Below are 17,168 nucleotides of genomic sequence, written 5' to 3' on the forward strand. Positions count from 1 at the left end.
TAAACCTAGGGGAAGATTGAGCTCCAAAATGTCCAGCTGAATGATGCAAGACACTGAGAGTTCCCATGGAGAATATCAGAAAGGACATCCCAAGATAAGCATTTCTCAACAGGGGGCAAAGTTCAGAGCAGCAGGCTGTCAAGGCTCACCCCTGATAATGTCTAAGGAGATCACAGTAGTAGAAGAAATCTGACCTTGGGAGAGAGTTGTAAAACACTTCAGTGGGTGAGGGTTTTTTTCTTATGATTTCTTTAAAAACATGGTAGGAAGGATCTATCTTTTGCTCCCAGAATGTGGAGACTTCATAATATCAACAAAAATACTCTAAGACTTTGTAATCAGTCAAGTCTTCCTTCTTTTTGTTACCTCAGGATCCAAAGAACCGTGGTTTCTGAAAGAGTCCAGACAGTTCCACCTACACACATATTTCTTTATATTGAATCATCTCAATAACTCATTGATATACTTACCTCAGTTTTCTTGCCCATAAAATGGGGAAAATAAAAAATAACTAATCTCATTAGGGTATCTGGAGGATAAAATGAGTTAATACATGCAAAAACACTTAGAACAGCACTAGGCACATAGGGGCTGTAGCTTGCCTTTTTTAATCATTAACTTGACCATCATCGTCAATATTCCAGGCTTAGAAGGAAACTGATAGAGAATAATTTTCCCAAGATCACAAAATGGTAAGTATAAAAAACAGGAATCAATACGCATGCTTACACCTGTCTACTGCATCGCCCCTCCAACCATAACTGAACTTGAAGCTTTCCCAAGTGCAATGGCCTTCCAGGCCTCTGTACATTCGCACACTCTGGTCCCTCTGTCTGGCAAACTTGACCGATCCTTTAAGACTCTGCCTTTCTGTGTTCCTGCAGTGCTATGTTGTCTGATTGATAAATAGATAACGAATGTCTTCTTGTATCTTACTTACCATTTCAATCCCAGCACCCAGAAGAGTACCTGGCTTATGGCTAATCTCTAAATACACGTTAAGTAACCGTGTATACAAATATATAAATAGATATCTAAAAAATATCTAAGAAATATGCGACAAAAATTTGCTCCATTTAGGGACCTTGAGCCTCAGGATTAAATTATTCCCACTCCTACTTTACCTCATTCATGACTGAGCTATAGAGTGTTCAAAGGCAGGAGTTGAGGGTTGTTGTTGTGTTGTTGATAAATAGAGAAAGGAATTTAGAGCTTGTCCTTCTAGAAGGCTCTATAATACACATTTTCTACAGAAAAAGATAAGTCATATTTCACTCATGCATCCAAGCATTCATTCATGCATTCATTCATTCACTCATTCACATGTCCATTCAATAAATATTTATTTCTCCTTTATTTAATAGTCAATGTAAATTCATATATTTAAGTCCTCCTTGAATGCCTCTGCCTTCTCCAGCTGTAGGAAAGGCTTAATGGAAAAGCTGCCTTCTCCAGCTGTAGGAAAGGCTCACACCACAGAGATAGACACAGGAGTAGTTCAAGTCACTGGATCAAGTCCCACCCTTGGGTAGGTTATTAAACTTCTCTAAGCCTGAGCTTCTGAACGGCAGCTCCCATCTACTGGGGGCCAACAATGCACCAGAAATGGTGTCAGCGTCTTTGCACAACATCTTTTTAATCTTTACAAGTCTTCGGGCTTTCTCACCTCTCAGAGGATGTGTGAGGATTGGAGATAATGAGCGGAGGATACTTAGAACCAAACCTGGCAGGTAGTAGGCATTAGTCTGCTCCAGTTCAGAAGGGATTTCATTCAGTGAACAAACCGTGGGCACCACCAGTTGCCCCCCTAGAGCTGATCGGAGCCACCCAGGCCTGACAACCAAACTCCCCATGGAGAGCTGTAAATGGAATCAAACGTGCCTGCACATCTGCTCCACAGAGCAATCCCTCTCTGGCCATTTTCTCCCAGGCTGCACCTCTTCAGCACTTTGACACATTTTGTTGAAACCCACATTTCTCCTCATCTCAGGTGGACAAAGAAAAGGATCTCAACATTTCAAGCACTCAGGGTTGCTCGAGGTTAGATTTCACCATAAATATAGCCAATGTGTGATACGGCGTAGCAGAAATTCTCACAGACCCAAAGTGGGCAACCCCATGGTGCTCATGGTCCTCAGTAAAGAGGGGCTCTGGGCAGAGCCTGCAGATATGGGGACCCACCCCTGCCCCTTGCCCACAGGGCCAAGCCGCTCAGAGAGGTGTCCAGGGAGCCATAAGGAAAGGCGACTAGGCTTTGAGCATTACGTGCAGGATACTGGGTGAGAAGAAACGCACACATCATAGCTCATTCTCCTTAACACCTAAGTCTGATGTTATCATTATAGAGGAGAAGACCCTGGAGTTCAGAAAAAGTGAAGAACTTGCCTCAGTCACACAGCTAGAATGATCAATGATAATGCCAGAAGTCGAACCCAGGCCTGCGTCACTCCACGGCACAGTCTCTCCACCACACCATTGTCATCCTCCCAGACACCTCCGCCAGCACAGGACTCCATTCCAAATAGAGCATTTATTGACTGCTGACTAGAACATGGCGGGCCTTCAAGAAATGATATCCGCCATTGTGACCGCTATTGTTTTGATATAATAATGATTCCGATTATTACTATTTTATTACCCATCCCAGTAAGTAATGCAAAGCATTCAAGCTTCCACTTGTACCAGAACCTAATTAAAACTCATTTTCCACTCATGAAGACTAAGATAAGAGGAAAGATGAACTCCACCCAAATAGCAGCCTGAGGGCTGAGCCCTGTCGGAACATCTCCTCTCCTGCAAAGATACACGAGATTATTTTTTACGAGCAAAACAGCAAGCCATTAGCCTGCAGTTATAGGACTGTATACGTGAGTGAACAGTCTTGTAGATCTTAGCTTTCATTAAGCATCTACAGATCACACAGCATTATAGGCCCCCGGAGGCTGTTGTTTTCAGCCCCTCCTTGACTGCAAACAGACTCACACCACAGGCTCACCGGAGGAAGATGATTTATCTGACAGCATCTAGAGGCAACCCTGTGTTGCCTCGAGGTTGGGGTAGAGCTAGCATAGCCAATGGTCTCTTGTCAGGCTTTTCTGGGGAACATTCACATCTATGAGAATATGAACTCCAAGTCAGTTTCACCATCTTACTTCCTTCTCTGCTCCTAGAGTGGAGGCTGGCTCATGATGGAAACTCAATGAATACTGGTGGAATAAGTAAATAAATAAATGGAACCATTACTAAGTGCCCCAGTATACTGAAGCACCATTAGTGAGATGAAATACAGGTCTGGCCTTATTTTCTTGGAGCTCCTGGGGCAAGGGAAGGAAGCAGACAATTCTACTGAGGTCCTGTCAGTCCTCGGAGGAGAAGGAATCCCAAGGGCCAGCTTTGAAAGAACAAAGGCAGGGGAGTCCACAGGCCCAGGAGGTCAAAGAAGCTTCCTGGAGAAGATGGGGCCCCACCTGGGAGGGTACGTATGTATGAGGTAGGCCAAGAAGAAGACATTCCAGGCAGAAGCAAAGGAACAGAATGGTCACAGGGAACACAGAAATATGTGAGTGCCCCAACGGGATGGAGCATAGTGTGGGAGAGCGAGAGGCCAGGGGTGAGGCTGAGAACATAGAAGGCGGGTCTCGAGTCCTACAGTGGAAGTCTTTCTTTGCCTAAAGTAGCACTTTCCAGTGTGTTCTCAGGAAGAAGCGTTTTTTGAGATGCTTGGTGAGGAAAGGGCTCTGTGTTCAAATAGATTTGGGAAACACTTCTCTAACACTCTCCCACAAGGCATATTATACACAGAGGCCTTGAGGAGGTCTGTGCTGAAGAACCCGGCAGAATGCTATTTATACCAGCTTACCCCGAACCGTTAGCAAGAAGGCATCTGACCACGGACACCTTGTATTTTCCCTGCAACCCCTCTAGAGGGCGCCAGAACACACACTGAAAAAAGTTCCCCAATGGTATTCAAGGGTGACCGCCATGTTTTAATCAAAGAAAGATGATTGTTGATATTTTAGCAATGATCATTGACAATCATAAAGAATGAATTGGTAGCGCCCTCTTCTGGACAATGGCAGGCAACACAAGCCAGGTCCACCCTGTCTCTGAGCATAAACAGAAAGGGCTGGACAAAGTAAAAGAAAAACAACAATAGCAACAAAATAGCTTCTTGAAGGACATCAGCGAACTAACAAGGAAGTAAAGAATTAGGGCCAAGAGGAAAGCGCAGAGAAGTGGGGTCAGCATTTACGACCCGTTTTCCTCTGGCTCTGAGGGGGAAGAACAGAGAGATACCTACTAATTTCAACGGGGCCGTGAGGCTCAAAATCAGCTATTCACTTTACATATACTAATGTATCTAAATATTTTATTTTTTTTTTCCCCAGCAACACTTTGCGTTTTAAATTTTCTATTTGTTAAACAAATCTTCTCCACCCTCACTTAGTTACTTCTTTCCTCAATCTGTTGTGGGCTGATGAAGCGGAACTAGAGTCTCCTGTTGTCTTAATGTTTCCCTTATTCCCCACAACTTTGGCAAATTACGCTGTGTCACCTTGTATCCATTCGGGGCTATAATACAGTGTGGATTATTTTTTATTACAAGACCAATTGTAATAGCCAACTTTATTGGCTCTTCATGTGGGGAAAAACAAAAACAAAAACTTGACCCCTACTTCACAGCAAACACAAAAATTCCAAGTGAATTCTAGATCTAAATGTGAAAAGCAACAGAGTAATTAATCTTAATGACTTCAGGGTAGAGGATTGTTTTCTTTAAAAGACATAAAAGGCACTAGCCATTAAGGAGAGGTTTGGGTTGTTACGTGACTACATTAAAATCAAGAACTTTTGGGGCGCCTGGGTGGCGCAGTCGGTTAAGCGTCCGACTTCAGCCAGGTCACGATCTCGCAGTCTGTGAGTTCGAGCCCCGCGTCAGGCTCTGGGCTGATGGCTCGGAGCCTGGAGCCTGTTTCCAATTCTGTGTCTCCCTCTCTCTCTGCCCCTCCCCCGTTCATGCTCTGTCTCTCTCTGTCCCAAAAATAAATAAATAAAAAACAAAAAAAAAATCAAGAACTTTTGTGCATCAAGAGACACCATTAAGAGAGTGAAAAGGGAAGCCAGTGGAAAGGTATTTGCAACGCAAACAGCTGACAAAGGGCTTACATCCTGACTTTGGAAAGAATTCATGCAAATCAATCTCCCCCAAAAAGAGAGTCAAACCAACAGAAAAAAAAAAAAAAGAATGTGTAATGGGAACTTCAGAGGAAAGGATTTCCAAATGGACAACAAATAAATGAAAATGTGCTCAATCTCATTAGTAATCAGAACTGTCAATTAAAAGGGAGCCTGGGTGGCCCAGTTAAGCCTCCGACTTTGACTCAGGTCATGATCTCATTGTTCCTGAGTTCGAACCCTGTGTCGAGTTCTGCGCTGAAGGCTTGGAGCCTGGAGCCTGCTTCGGATTCTCTGTCTTGCTCTCTCTCTGCACCTCTCCCCAACTTGCACTCATGTGCTCTCTCTCTCTCTCTCTCTCTCTCTCCCTCTCTCTCTTGAAAGTAGATAAATATAACGTTAAAAAAATTTTTTAACGACAATAAAATATCACATCACTAGAATGACTAAAACGGAAGAGGCTGACAATACCAAGTGCCGACAAGGATGAAATAACGGGAGCTCTCATGGGCTATGGGTGGGACCTTTTTATTTATTTCTTTAGAGAGAGACAAAGTGCGAGTGGGGGAGGGACATAGAGAGACAGAGGGAGAATCCCAAGTAGGCTCTGTGCCATCAGCACATAGTCCGTCGCGGGGCTCAATCTCCTGAAACCATGAGATCATGACCTAAGCCAAAACCCAGAGTCAGAGTCGGACACTTACCCGACTAAGCCACCCAGATACCCCGGGATTTTATTTTATTTTATTTTTTTATTTTTTTTTTCAACTTTTTTTTTTTTTATTTATTTTTGGGACAAAGAGAGACAGAGCATGAACGGGGGAGGGGCAGAGAGAGAGGGAGACACAGAATCGGAAACAGGCTCCAGGCTCCGAGCCATCCGCCCAGAGCCCGACGCGGGGCTCGAACTCACGGACCGCGAGATCGTGACCTGGCTGAAGTCGGACGCTTAACCGACTGCGCCACCCAGGCGCCCCTCCCCCGGGATTTTAAATTGATATAAGAAGTTTGGAAAACAGGAGTCAGCTACTAAGGCTAAAGAGTTGTGCACCCCCCAAAATCATAAATTCCCATCTGAGAAACAGACCCAACATAAGTATGTGGAAATGGACGCCAAGAGATTAGTACAAAAACGTTTACACCTGTGTTATTCAGAATGGCCCCAAGCCAGAAACCACCTACACGACCACCCGACCACCCGGTGGAAGAATGGATACATGAAATTGTGGTATCTTTGTGCAATGGAATGCTAAACCACCATGCAAGCAAAGCATGGATAGACCTCATGGACAGGACCTTGAGCAAAAGGAACCAAACACAAAACAAATACCATATATTTCCATTTATTGGATGGTAAATAGAAATGCAAAACCCAACCACTGTGTCAAAATTCAAAATATTGGGAGTGATTAGAAGGCCATATGCAGAAGGGACTTCTGGGGTGCCTGAACAATCTGTTTGTCCAACTGAGTGCTGATAACTGCTAGAGTTGTACATTATGCTTTGAGCCCTTTTTTGTACACGTTCAATGTCAAAATACAACAAAAGGTTTAGAAAAAGGATTGGAGGAGAGGGGAGACTGGAATCAGAAAGAAGTTGCCATTACCTATACAGAAAAAAAAAAAAAAGATAAAGCAGAGAGAGTGAGAAAGTGGGGGCAGGGCTTGATAACAGGAACTCTTGACTTTGAAAGTTCAGTTTTGAGAGAACTGGCATAATTTCAAAAGATTTAACCCATGAAAGTATCTTTAGATCCATGAGCTCACAATGACCTTAAGGGGAAAAATGAATCACCTGCAGAGGCTGCAGGGAAACCAATCCGTTATCTTGAACAGTTTAAATAAAGGGAAAGACTCAGGCATTTGTCCTGCCTTTTTGACATGATCTGGACAACTGAGTAACCAAATGGTAGATGAGAAGAAGCATCTCTTTATAAAAGAAGTCCAGTGAATAAGTGGCAAAGAAATTATAAAATCAGAATACTGCTATTTTGCAGCCCCCTATTAAGTAATGGACATAATTACTTAATAATGGATATCAATAGCTCCTCACATCATAAAAAAGAGACAACCAGAAGTCCTTTGAAGGCATTTGGCATCACCCATTCATCTGACCAAAGGGGTCTGACCTGAGTCCGAGCAAGCTTCTGGATCCAGCTGGCAGCGTGCAGGAAATGTAGGGGACAGAGGAACGTGTTGAATAGCACCAAGCACGTGCAATCAGGAAAAATCCTACTGTGGGAAACTGCAAGGTAAGTAAGCCTGGTCCTTCACCAGATGAACTGCAAGGGAGGGGGAAAAAAGGTATATTAAAAGAGCCTTAAAAGATAATATCATACATAGGAGCACCTGGGTGGCTCAGTCGGTTAAGCATCTGACTCTTGATTTCAGCTCAGGTCATGATCTCATGGTTTATGAATTTCAGCCCTGAGTCAGACCTTGCGATGATAGTCCGGAAGCTACTTGGGATTCTTTCTCTCTCTCCCTCTCTCTCTGCCACTTTCTCCTTCTCCCCACCCCCTCTCAAAAATAAGTATATGAACATTTAAAAAAGAAAGATAATAATATAACTTTTTAAAGCCATGACTGTATCATAGTGTTTGGGGATGCACATCTGGGTAATAAAAGGAAACACAAGGAAATCATTTTGAGATAAGTCAGGGTAGTGGGGAGAGAAGGGTCCATAATAGAGATGGGACAAATGGAGGGGGGCGGTGCTTTCTAGGCGGCAAAGTTCTAGGTCTTGCCTGGGGTAGTGGTTACGGATGTTCGCCTTAATAATAACTCGTTAAACATACACTGTTGTCACATGGTTTTCTGTGTCCACGTTTTCTTTTCAGTAAAAATATTTTTGTATGCTAGCAGGAACTTGTCATATGGTATCATCACCTACTTACAGAAAAACTTAAAATTCTTTGGAATTCCAGAAGGAATAACACAGCACTTATTTAGCACTTTGTAACTTTATAGACACTTTCACCTACATTACGTCATGTAATTACACCAATCCTTGGTGGTATGTATTATTATACCCATTCCACAGATGAGGAATGTGCTAGTCATGTTTTGCTCATTTTTTTTTTTTAGTGTTTATTTATTCTTGAGAGAGAGATACAGAGACAGAGTGTGAGCAGGAGAGGGGCAGAGAAAGAGAGGGAGACACAGAATCCGAAACAGGCTCCGGGCTCCGAGCTGTCAGCACAGAGCCTCACACGGGGCTCAAATCTACGAACCGTGAAATCATGTCCTGAACGGAAGTCAGATGCTTAACCAACTGAGCCCCCCTTGCCCTTGTTTCTTTAATCTGTGTTTTTTCCAACTCCAAATCCTACACCTTTTCTTAGAACAGTTATCCAAGAATTTTTTGACCGTGGTTTCTGTGGCCCATCTTTTTCCACCATTACCAATGGAATTCCAATGGAGGGGGAAAAAAAAAAAAAAACCACCTCAGTTGTAACAGTAGAAAAATAATTTAACGAGAAGAAATACTTAGAGAAGAAAATACATTTCAAAACCCAAAAATCAACTCACGGGATTACACCTCAATTGCTGTTACTCATATGCAAACACTAAAATATATGAAACCATGCATAATTCCATGGTAGGAACTCGAGAAAGAATGTGCAATTTTGGATCTATTTCTAGCATGCCAGGAGCATTTTTCATAATAACAAAACAACCTAAATGGTAGCAGAATAATGGATATATAATTGGGTATATTTGTAGAGTATAATATTATTAAAAATGATAGATTAACCTCAGATGACTTGTGAAGAAAAGAATACCCCTCTGTGACACATCTCACCCTCTTGTTCTTTCTGTTTCTAGGTATGTCCCCATCCACCTGTCTTCTTCATGCCCACAACTCTGGCCCACTGTCATCAGCTCTCTGAAGACTGCTGTGCAAGCCCTTAACTGTCCCCTCTGCTTTCAGCTCTGTCCTGCTCTTCTCTAGAGAAGTCTTTTTAAAGTCAAGACTCTAGGGGCACCTGGGTGGCTCAGTGAGTTAATCATCTAACTCTTGGTTTTATTTAGCTCAGATCATGATCTCACGGTTCATAGGATCAAGCCCTGTGATGGGTTCCATGCTGATAGCATGGAGTTTGCTTGGGATTCTCTCTCTCCCTCTCTCTTTGGCCCTCCCCCGCTCATGTTCTCTCTCTCTCTCTCTCTCTCTCTCTCTCTCTCTCTCTCAAAATAAATTAATTAAAAAAAAAACCAGAAGACTATAATCCAAGGGGACATACAGAGAAGGGTTTTAACTACCAGGATTCCATGACACACACACCTGCAACAAAATCCTCTCCATCATCTAGAAGTCATGTGAATGTGGGTGAATCACAGGCCATCTTTGAGCCTCCGTTTTGTTAATCTGTAAAATGGACAGAATCACTGTTCCTATGTAGGGGAACCAGACAATTTACCTGCCAAACCAGGGTCACTGCTCCAACCACACAGTATTTGAGGACAAGTAGAGTAACAATAATAAAAGTGTCCTGCAAAGACCTTGGCAGGTAGCGAGCACTTAGCAGAGGTTAACTATGGGTAATGCATCACTTCCCTGCCTGGCAGGCTCAGCATGGCCGATGAGGCCCTTCATGAACCAGGTCCTGCTTAGCTCCCCACCCCATCTCCTGCCACTCCCCCTCTTGCTGTGTGTGCCACAGCCACACTTATTTTCATTCTCCGAACGTCCCTCTTCTCTGTGTCTTTGCACAAAGTTCTTCACTGTGCCTGGAACATCTCCCACCTCCTTTACCTGGGCAACATTCCATCCTCCAGGCCTCAGGTTACCCATGACCTTCTCTTGCTTTGTTTACCCCAGACTGTTATGCTTCTCCTGTCATTTTGTAATGGCTGGCGCCATAATGGTTGATCAGTACCCACCTTTCCCTCCAGACGTGTAACTATCTCGCTAACCATCATATTCCCAGCACCACGCACTACAGCTTGGTAAGTCCTCAGGAATCTTTGTTGAATGAATGAAAGAATGAATGAATGAATTCAAAAAAAGTATTTATGGACAAAAATTGCCTCCTTACCCTACCTGGACCTCCACCTTAAACAAGAGATGTCCTAAGGGAGGGCTCTCTCTATCCTAAGTCTTTTTTTTTTTAATGTTTATTTATTTTGGACAGAGAGAGAGAGAGAGACAGAGCATGAATGGGGGAGGGGCAGAGATAGAGGGAGACACATATCCGGAGCAAGCTCCAGGCTCCAAGCTGTCAGCACAGAGCCCGACGCAGGGCTCGAACTCACGGACCATGAGATCATGACCTGATCTGAAGTCGGATGTTCAACCGACTGAGCCACCCAGACACCCCTCTCTCTCCTAAGTCTTGAAGAATTTTATTATTGGCTCATCCCATGCTCATTCCGTTGTCTGTTTACTCTTGAAATTTCTCTCTTCCACTCATTTCTTGTTCTTAACTTTGGAAATCATTGTAAAAGTTATTGACCTTCCTTTATATCCCACCCCCAAAGGTGTTTACCATCTCTTTTAAAAGTCCTTACCCTTTGGGGCGCCTGGGTGGCTCAGTCGGTTGAGCATCCAATTGCGGCTCAGGTCATGATCTCGCGTCCGTGAGTTCAAGCCCCACATCAGGCTCTGTGCTGACATCTGGGAGCCTGGAGCCTGTTTCAGATTCTGTGTCTCCTTCTCTCTCTGACCCTCCCCCATTCATGCTCTGTCTCTCTCTGTCTCAAAAATAAGTAAACGTTAAAAAAAATTTTTTTAAATAAAAATTTTTTAAAAAGTCCTTATCCTTTGATATAAATATAAAAACTCAATCCTTCACTCCCAAGATTCTCAAACGCCCTCGATATCCTACCAATTAAGGAACTTAGTTTTCACTGGTATTATTAACTTATAATTCAGAGAATATTTTTCCAAACTGTTCATGTGTGCCTCCCCACTTTGTTTTGCTAGGCCCCTTGCTGAGAAAGCCTGCACTATCTCTACCTCTCCACTGCCATCATGGAGAATCCCTGCTCTCCCCTTCCGTCTTGTGGCCATTTTGAGCAACCACCCACTTAGATCTTTTTCTAACCCTAACAAGACTGAAAAGGAATTCAGGCAGCACTGGCCAAGAAACATTTGACATCCACCAAGATGGGTTGATTTCATAACCCCCTCTTGAAAACACGGACTCCTCTTCAGCCACCCTATCTGTATCTCCACCCAAAGCAAGATGGCCGCCTCAAAGATCTGGCCCCATTAAGTGTCTGTGCTGTGAGGAGAACATGTATCTCTCATTTTCAAACTCATAAATTCTTCTACAGTTTGAGATGGTTGCTGTAGATTCAATGCCCCTGACAATTATGAGGGAATTTTAAGCAGAGATTTGGCCATACTTCTAAAATCAGATTAGCTTCCCAATTTGATATGGCAATGATTACTTCAAAGGCAGCTGTGGCTTCATCAAATAAAGGCTCCCTGCTGTAGGCATTTCTTATGGGTACACGCCAAGTTGCTCAGGAATGCACCCCTGGGGGACAGCAGGCAGGACAGCTTCCACCAGGTCAGGGAGTCAATGTCACAGCTGGAATCCGCACCTGGGGCAGGATAACCAGAACCAGTCCCAGGAGAAGAGGGGCGGGATGTCAATATGATGAGGTACAGGATTTTTGCCTTGGGTAGTTATCGCTCGGTTTTCTTACAAAAAGAATGGTTCTGCTTTTGCCCATCCAGCCTGTTCTTCCTGGAATGAGGACTGAGCCAGCCACTGACCAGACCCCTGCCCGCCTTCCTCTCTCACTTTCTGTCCCTGGAGGTTAAGAGCAGCGCTTCCTGCCTTTGCCACAAGGGGCAGCCAGTTCCATGCCAATAGTTCTAAAAGGAAAAATTTTTCAATGGCCAGAGGAAAGGTACTAGTTCCTTCGTGAAGGAGAGATACTGAAAGAAGCAGAGGACCCAGGAGGGGGCACGTGTGTACAGGACCTCACTTTTCTGGGCCCCTCAATACTGTTCATACAACCCTCCTTACTAGTGTCTCTCTCTCTCCCTGATCTTCTCCAGGACAGGAATGAGGTTTTCTGTTGGAGGTGGGGTTCTCCCAAGAGCAGACCCGGAAACAAGAATTTGGGCATGTGTTTAGGTGGAAGGTGATCCCAGGAAGTACTGCGAGGGTGTGGGGGAGTGAGACAGAAGGGAGCAGAGTGGATTGCCACCACGGGCAACTGGGGCTCCACCCCCTCTTGGCCACTGGGAGCTGGTATAGATCCTGCATTGTCTCACTGAGGGCTAAGAAAGCCAGAGTGCTATTCACCAACCTTCATCCCCCACCCGCTGAGGATGGCTCCTGGGGCACTAGTAGCATGGCACTGTCCTCTGTTCTCCACCAAACCCAGAGAAAGCTCTTAGGCAAAGAGACGCAGAAAGCCACGGTATGAGAAGTCCCTACAGTGGCCACGGGTGCTTCAAGGGCATGCAAAGCACAGGACGTCCCGATGTCAGTTCCATTCCCTATGTCTTTATAGTGTCCTGCTTTGCCGGGAGCCTGGCACGTAGGAGTGACCAATGTGTTTAGGTTGCGATGAAACGGGGCCACAGATGCCACCATGTTTAATCAAAGGAGGTGATACAGTGACATGATGCACAGATCCAGGGACCGGGCGGGGGACACTCAGCAAGGCTGCTAACTCAAGCGGGGTGTGGTGAGCTCTCTTGGATGACAGCAGAAACTACAAAGGACAAAACAAGAGAAAGGGACAGGGGAAGTGGATGGAGGGGGCAGAGAAAGTAAAGGAAAAGAGAAGGGGTTGAGAGATCAATGAGGGCAAGTAGCAGATGAGAAATGAGTCATCAACCTGTGAGGAAATTTGCGAGCCCTCACCGCATTGGGTTTGGCTTCTTCTAGCACAGCTGGATGTGAAAGATCTGGGGTGAGAGACCGAAGCGGCACCCCACCCCCGTCTCACCCCCTACTCCGCCGAACACATCTGCCTCCTAACTGCAGAGCCTGTCAACTTGTCAATATGGCGCCTTGCATGGCGAAGGGGCTTTGCGGATGTGATTACAGTTAAGGACCGTGAGATGGGGAGATTATCTGGAATTATCCTGGTGGGTCTTATCCACTCACACAAATCCTTAAAACTGGAGAGTCTTTCTCCACACTACGGTTAGAGATGGCAGCATGAGAAGGCGTCAGCACCCCCTTCCTGGTTCTGAAATGTGGGTTTACGTGCAAGGCCCAGAGAGAGGCCTCCAGAAGCTGGAAAACTCCCCTCCTGGAGCCTCCGGAAGGGAACACAGCTCCGCTGACACCTTCATTTGAACCCAGGGAGACCTGTGCGGCGCGTCTGAGCTCCAGAGCTGTAAGATAATAGATTCCTGTTTTAAGCCACAAAGTTTGTGGGTAATTTGTTACAGCAGCAGTAGAAACGAATACACCTCAGGGACATCAAAAATGGAAAATTATCAAAAATCACTCTCCGACTCTCTGGTATTCTGCCTGTAATCGGTTTCCCATTTAGGCTGGAATTGTTTTTCCTCTCCGCAGCACAGAGAATGGCTGCTCACAGACTCATTAATATGCAGAAAAGGTGGCATAATTAGTTGCCACAGGTAACCCCTCTCTGGCTGTGTGAACTGAGCTAATGTGCAAATGCGTGCGGCACGGTGCACAGGGCCGTGTGAGTAAAAGTCCCCATTTCATAAAAGGAAATATTTGAATAATATGGAAATGCATTGGATGCTATTAGCAGGATGTCAGGTTTGACAGTCCGTGTTATTGTGAAAATAAATGAGTTTTGACACAAATAACTTAGGTATGCATTGATTTTTTTTTTTTTAAGCAAATCTTGGAACAAGACGCTGTGTATTGTGCTGTAGATTTGCAAAGATTTTGATGGCTATTAGGAGAAAATCATGGCGAAGGATCGTTTATTAATGCGTTCATTAAGCTGCCCTAAGGTGTAACAATCATTACTTTCCTCCAAAATGTATACTGTTCCTCTTGCATGTTTAATTGACTCTGGCAACCCATATTTAAGAGAATGAGGAGAGCTGTCAGCAGCGTGAGGACAAAAAGAAAGAGAAATCAAATTGCCATCATGGGTATCAAAAAATGTCGTGCCGTGTTTCTTAACTCTTGGGAATATTTTCTCTGGATTGCCTTTATCTCTAAGCAATCTACCTAATGAAATTTCTCTGACCCATTTCATTTTCTTTCTTGCCAGCATTTCCCTTTTTGAGTGTTTTGTTTTGTTTTGTTTTGTTTTGTTTTGTTTTGTTTTTTTCCAGAGGCTCTGGTTGACAGACAGGATCTAGCACCCAGGTCAAGACTTCCTGGCACTGGTCAGGGCCCTGGGACTCTCCACCCGGACTCTTCTGGCATCTGTTCTTGAGGGGCCAAGGGGAGAGGTGCTCAGGAAGCATCTCCACCTGAAGTCAAACGTCTGCTTGAGAAGCTCTTGTGCCAAGTTCACCAGCTCAGTGGAGGCTGCCAGACGGCCCCATCCATCCGTCACCTCTGGGGGCCTCGGGGGTGCTCACTTGGCTGAGCCGGTGACCAACTTCCAGGTGTTCTCTGTGCAAGGGGGGATAAGGACCCTGTGAGGCCGAGGTCTGGGACAGTTCCATCCCCACAGGGATAAAGCTTTGTTTGCAGTCAGGCAGCTAGAGGTTTTCAGATGTGGGGCAGACCTTTGGGAGTAGGAGGCAGATACCCAACATCCTGAGGCCTGGATGTAATGGGTTTATGGGTATTTGGCACCCACAGAACCTGTTCTGCACTAAGGATTTGGATTCCCAGTTCTCCCCCGTCCTCTGAGGAAAATGAGAGGAGGCCCCGGGGGTCCAGATGAAAACAGAGCTTGATCTGGAACAGAGGAGATGAGCTCCTCTTGACTAGCAGAGTTCAGACCATTCAACTGTTCTAGGGCTTAGGGAGAATGAGGCCAGGTAACTTGGAAGGCCCTGGAAGTCTGGAGATGCCCCTGGGAAAGAAATCCCACGTGAGGAGGAATGGCTACAAAAGACCACCAGAGCTGGGCGAATTCCCCCTACTCTCTGGACCAGGAATATAGAATCAACCACAACTCTTGCCCTGAGCGAACTAACGGGCTAATAGATGAGCTGGATATAAAGGAATATAATTAAAGACAATGTGCAAAGGCTAGCTACACACATAAGACTATCAAAACACACATACACACTCAAACATGGGCCGCTGTGGGTCATCTGACAGCTCACCAAAGATTTTTCATTATCTCTTTTCAAGGAACATGGCAGTATTCTGTTTCCTTGTCTCTTGATATTGTGCCGGTCTTCGGACATGCTTTGCACTGAAACATGAACAGAAGTGCCACCTGTCACTCTCAGCAGATGCCGTAAGAGCAGTGGCCACCTCAGTGATCCTGAAGGCACAGAGACGGAGTCCCTGCCATCTAGGCTGAGTGAGGACAACTTACAGCGGAAGCCCCAGCCCACGAGCAATGGATGTGTACTGTAAGCTTCAGCAGAAAAGAAGTCTTGCGTTTTGGAGTCATTGAGATGTTGGGAATGTATGTTGTTACTGCCAACCTGGCCTGTGCTGACTGATACGGGCACTAACTCCAGCCAACGGACTGAGCTGTGAGGCATCGGTGAGCGAAGGTTTTCTGGAGAAGGAGCTCCCGAGCTGAATCTCAGAGGATGAGGAACAGTGATGGCGACTGTTCCAACGAGAGCTTGCAAGGTCAGAGTGTGGACAGGAGAGTCAGCTCCAGAGAAATTCATTCTACATGTGGTGCTTCCTCCACTAGTTATGATCTCTGGACCACTTAGGTGGGTGTTCCAGAATCCCTCCTGCCAAAATCTGGTAGGCCCAGGATGGGTGGTAGAGAAGACAGAAGTTCAGGTGTGAACCCCCACCAAGTGAAGTTTTCTCTGACCTCCTTGCGCTGTCCTTTAATCTTAAAGTTCTCAGACCCTCAGCATCTGCCTCTGTTGAAGCAGTTAAGAAACAACCAATGTAGTCTAGGGAAGTTGGGAAACCTTCCCCACGAGGAAATATTAGAGCCTGAAAAAAATGTGCAGTCCAAGAAGGGCGCAAGGTGCCTGGAAGGGATATAAAATTCCTGTCGTTTTCTTATCTCATTTCATAATCATGCACAGTTATCATTGCCCCATTCCACCAGCAAGAAAAGTGAACAGGGAAAAGCAAAAGTAACTTTTTCAATATCACACCAATTGTGTAAGAGAGTCGAAACTTGAACCCAGGATTCAAATTCCTAGCCTAGTATTCCTCAGACTATGCCATAATGCTATATATAAAAGAAACTCATAAGAAGTTTTAAATGATGGTGTAGACAGAAGTCTACGGAGTCTTCCATAGAAATGTTTAGTTTCTTATATATGATATCCCTATTATATGAATTAGAGATTACTTAGGCTAAGCTTATAGGGCTGTCATGAGGATTGAGTGAAAAAACATGACATCTGAGCTTAGTAGGACACCACGTGCAAATCACTCCTAAGTGCTACTGTTAGCATGTGAAGCCCTCGTGTTAACCTTTGGCATTCTCTTTAGCTTATCAGACTCTGAACATACTTCCTGAATTTGGCATGTCTCCTTCCTTATCAGGTAGAGCCCGGGCCCCACCATAGAAGCCCAGAGTGGCCGACACTCACTTTCCCAGGCCCAGGACCTAGGTTCTATAAGTCATGTGCCCCTCCCCAGGTTTTGCTCAGGAAGGGACAGCCATAGTGGGGGAGACTCGCGCCAACCAACCTGTTGAGATGGCCACAGTGGTGGTAGCTACGTTCAGCTTCTGGAAGCAGCAGCACCCATGGTTTCCATGTGGACACATGAGCAGTGCCAGCTGTGGTATCTGAGTCAGGAAGTGGAGGGCCAACTTTGCTGCTGCTTTGGGGCACACTTTCTGGCTCTGCATGATGGCAGAAGAAGAAAGCCAAGCAGACATGGAAGACAGTGTGGTTTTGTGGAAGGCCGAAATCAGTGGTAGGATTCTTCAAAAACTGCATGCAAGAGGGGCTTGGGATCAGACAGG

Source organism: Neofelis nebulosa, chromosome 7, assembly GCF_028018385.1.
Source record: "Neofelis nebulosa isolate mNeoNeb1 chromosome 7, mNeoNeb1.pri, whole genome shotgun sequence".
NCBI lineage: Eukaryota > Metazoa > Chordata > Mammalia > Carnivora > Felidae > Neofelis > Neofelis nebulosa.